Source organism: Palaemon carinicauda, chromosome 10, assembly GCF_036898095.1.
Source record: "Palaemon carinicauda isolate YSFRI2023 chromosome 10, ASM3689809v2, whole genome shotgun sequence".
Lineage (NCBI taxonomy): Eukaryota > Metazoa > Arthropoda > Malacostraca > Decapoda > Palaemonidae > Palaemon > Palaemon carinicauda.
The window spans coordinates 18444707-18449706 of record NC_090734.1 but is presented as its reverse complement, the minus strand read 5'-3'; the positions used below and the strand labels follow the sequence as shown (position 1 = coordinate 18449706).

Genomic DNA, 5000 nt, shown 5'->3' with positions numbered 1-5000 from the left:
TTTCTCATAACTAAAAGGTTGATTTTAATGAAAGTCATTATAACACAAATCATTTTATTTCATGTTTTTTTAATAATGAAAATACATTATTGGGGATATAAACTCTCTCTCTCTCTCTCTCCTCTCTCTCTCTCTCTCTCTCTCTCTCTCTCTCTCTCTCTCTCTCTCTCAATTCAAGAGAACATCATCAAAGTAACTTTTCTAACAGATTTATTCTAAAACATTGCAAGCGATAAAAGGCAATATTGGCCTACTCTTAAAGGATGAATAGAAATAAATGCTGGTTGAAAGATATCAGAAAAGGAACACTGAAGAGAAAAAGGAATGAAGATACGATTATATTGACATTCGTGAAAGTATTATGTATTATTCATTTTTTTTTTTAATCTATAGAGGGTAGCATGAAACATGAAAATACTTCGACAATTATGGAACTATTATATTAACTAAGATATTTTCTGTCCGTCTCTCTCTCTCTCTCTCTCTCTCTCTCTCTCTCTCTCTCTCTCTCTCTCTCTCTCTCTCTCTCTCTCTCTGTGTAATTAATGCTATCATATTTACAATTTTGAGTTATTGAAAAGTACAACTTTATATATCATTATAGATTAGGGTAGTAGTTTTTCTTTTAACTAAAACCAATATTTTTTATTTATTTTGTCAAACAAACTTTTGGATTCAATTTGAGAATTAATTCTTCAATCTGTTCATAAAATAATGTATTAAAACTTTCAATCTCAACTGCTCCATCGAAAATATCTTTGCATAAAATATATGTAAACAGAAATATGTTGAAATTATGACGATTCTTTAGAAAGAATTATTGGTTATTCAAGACATCTGGACCTTCATCTTAGATTTGATTGGTTGCTGTTGGTGATTAATTTTGCGCTGCACGAGCAGTGGCTCTTCTTCGTAGGAGCTGTGACTCTTCTTGGTATGAGCAGTGATTCTTCTTGGTACAAGCAGTGGGTCTTCTTCATACGAGCATTGGTTCTTCTTGGTACGAGCAATGGTTCTTCTTGGTATGAGCCGTGGCTCTTCTTGATACGAGCAACTAGTTCTTCTCGGTACGAGCAGTGGCTCTTCTTCATACGAGCAGTGGCTCTTCTTCATAAGACCATTGGTTCATCTTGGTACGAGCAGTGTCTCTTCTTCATACGAGCAGTGACTCATCTTGGTAGGAGCAGGGGCTCTTTTTCATACGAGCAGTGGCTCCTCTTGGTACGAGCAGTGTCTCTTCTTCGAACTAGCAATGACTCTTCCTGGTACGAGCAGTGTCTCTTCTTGGTACGAGCAATGGCTCTTCTTGGTGCGAGCAGTATCTCTTCTTACGAGTAGTGACTAAATCGTACGAGCAGTAGCTCTTGTTGGTGCCAGGAGCGGCATTCCTCGGTACGAGCAGTGGCTCTTCTTGGTACGAGTATTGGCTCTTCTTCATACGAGCTGTGGCTCTTCTTGGTACGAGCAGTGTCTCGTTTTCGCACGAGTAGTTGCTCTTCTTCGTACGAGCAGTGACTCTTCTTGATACAAGCTGGGGCTCTTTTTGATACAAGCAGTGGCTCTTCTTGGTACGAGCAATGGCTCGTCTTTGTGCGAGCAGTGTCTCTTCTTACGAGTAGTGACTAAATCGTACGAGCAGTAGCTCTTCGTGTTGTGAGGAGTGGCTCTCCTCGGTACGAGCATTGGCTCTTCTTGGCATGAGCAGTGGCTCCTCTATGTACGAGGACTGGGCTTTTCTCGACACCAATAGAGGGCTTTCTTGGCACGAGCAGTGGGTCTTCTTGGTGCGTACATTGGCTCTTCTTCGTACAAGGAAATCACAAATATCTATTTTCCTACCTTTGAAAACGAAAAAATCTCTTTAGGTTTTGACTGAAAGTTCCTTTTAGTCCATATTCTTCCTCACTGTGCTATTTACTCTGTTGGAGCCATAGTGCTGGTAGCATCCTGCCTGTCCAAACAGGGGTTTAGCTTAACTAGTAATAGTAATAATAACTAGAGGGTACTCAGTAGAGCGCAGATCTCCACCACGGCAGCTTATTCCTCGACCTTTTACTCGACCTTGACCTTGACCTTTGGATGATTACGCGAATTGGACATTTTGTCTGACCGTGATCTTAACCTTGGACCTCAACCTTCCAAAATTTTAACATTTCCAGCTTTTTGCATTAAAGATAATCTCTGCAAGTTTCATTACTCTACGTTTAAAATTGTGCCCAGGAAGCTGTTCACAAACAAACACACACATATACATACAAACAGGGGATAAAACATAACCTCCTTTCTACTTCGTTGGCGGAGGTAATACTAATAATAATGATAATAATATTAATAATAATGATAATAATATTAATAATAATAATAATAACATCCACATATTTCTAATGTGCAGTTCTGCTACTTAAGCTAGTTTTTAGATTAACGTTATTTTAAAAGTTCAAAATGAAGTAATATTGATCAAGAAGTATTTCTTTTTCTGGTATTTTTCATAATTCTTGAAATAAAAGTTTTTTTGCATTTGATAAATAATATTGATCAAACATCTTCCACGAATTATTTCTCCTTTCACTGCCAGCAGTAGAAGATAATGATTATACGGGTACAAAACAGGTTTAGTAGTCATTGATAGTCCAAGTAACACCATTGGAAAAACGTGTTTTAAGATAACTTGATTAATTTCACTAGGTTTCCTGGTACTTCATCTGCAGTATATATTTCATATACGTATGTATGTATTTATGTATATATATATATATATATATGTATATATATATATATATATATATATATATATATATAAATATATATATATATATATATATATATAATATATATATATATATATGTATATATATATATATATATATATCTACATACATACATATATATGTTTGTATATATATGTATATGTATATATATATATATATATATATATATATATATATATAAATGTATATATATATATATATATATATATATATATATATATATATATATATATATATACATTTGTAGTCCCACCAGTTATCTAAAACACAAAAACAATAAATAATTACAGAAATTGAATACGATTTCACTATTCTTTTCAAAAGAGCTTTGAGTAATGTCACTATTATTCCAAAAAAATTATTACACAACTTGCTCCAAAAGTGCCTTCTTCAGAATCAAGGTGCTACTGTTAATAGAGCCTGCGTCAGGGGACGCCGCCCCCCGCGGACATCGCAGAGGGCGAAGTCAGGGGCGTGACTCCTCCCGAGGACGCCGAAGGAGACGGGAGGTCGATGCTCAGGTCGGGGCGCTTAGCTATCTTCCTGGAGATGGTCTTGCCCTTCAGGTAGCGCCCTTCATCGTCGTAGTTGACGACCATGCTTCGATGGAAGGTCAAGATTGTATTAATTTTTTCATTCAATTAAATTGATAATTAAGTAATTCGTAATGACTAGATTACGTCAATGATTAAGTAAACATAAATAGATTTAGTCATTGTTAAGACGAGAGTAATTTTGTGATATTTTGAAGAGAATAATAAAACAATTCATCTTCCCTCGCCTTCGATTAAAGGTCAAGATTTTGTTAATAATAATAATAATAATAATAATAATAATAATAATAATAATAATAATAATAATAATAATAATAATAATAACAACAATGATAATAAATAATAATAATATTAATAATTAATAATAATAATATTAATAATTAATAATTGATAATAATAATAATAATTATTATTATTATTATTATTATTATTATTTTTATTATAAATAATGATAATTATCAATACTGAGTCATTTGTTACGACTATTTCACGCCAGTAAACAGCAAAGATTAATACTAATTCATTTAATAAAACAAGAGTATTTTTATGATACTTTATAACGAATAAGGAAACCTTTCACCTTACCTTGGGAGTCGTTTGTCTAGGTAGTCATCATAGAACCTCTGTAACTTGGCGGATTCCCTCTCCTTCTTCAAGTATTTGATCAGCAGGATCAAGAGGGACATTCCGAAGAGCATCAGGACCAGGATGATGTACACGACGGCCATGGAGTCCTCCGTCGAATCCTATGAGGCAGTAAAGAAAAGTGTGTCTTTTAACTGTTGGAGTTTTATTATTATTATTATTGTTATTATTATTATTATTATTATTATTATTGTAGTTTTTTTGTTGTTATTATTATTATTATTATTATTATTATTATTCTTGTAGTTGTTGTTGTTTTTGTTGTTGTCGTCGTTGTTATTATTATTATTGTTGTTGTTGTTGTTGTTGTTATTATTATTATTATGATTATTATTGTTATTATTATTATTATTATTATTGTAGTTGTTGTTGTTGTTGTTGTTATCGGCGTTGTTATTATTATTATTATTGTATTTGTTGTTGTTGTTGTTTTCGTCGTTGTTGTTATTATTATTATTATTTTATTATTATTATTATTATTATTCTTGTTGTTGTTGTTGTTTTTATTATTATTATCATTATTATTATCTATATTATTATTATTATTATTATTATTATTATTATTATTATTATTATCGTTATCAGTATCATTGTCATTATCATTATCACTATTGTTGTTATTATTATTATTATTATTATTATTATTATTATTATTAGCTAAGCTATAACCCTAGTTGGAAAAGCAGGATGCTATAAGCCCAAGGGCTCCAACAGGGAAAAATAGAGACAGTAAAGAAAAGTGTCTTTAACGGTTAAATTTTTATTATTATTATTATTATTATTATTATTATTATTATTATTATTATTATTATTAGCTAAGCTAAAACCCTAGTTGGAAAAGCAGGATGCTATTAGCCCAAGGGCTTCAACAGTGAAAAATAGACAGGAAAGAAAGTGTCTGTAACTGTTAGAGTATTATTATTGTTATTATTATTATTATTATTGTAGTTGTTCTTGTTGTTGTTGCTGTTGTTCTTGTTCTTGTTGTCGTCGTTGTGTTGTTATTATTATTATTATCTTAGTTGTTGTTGTT

The 5000-nt window shown here is 31.8% G+C and overlaps 1 pseudogene; it reads right to left on the bottom strand.

The window, feature by feature from the left end:
• Nucleotides 1–3020: 3020 nt before the first annotated feature.
• Nucleotides 3021–5000, bottom strand: part of LOC137648383 (uncharacterized) — a 15163-nt pseudogene continuing 13183 nt past the window's right edge.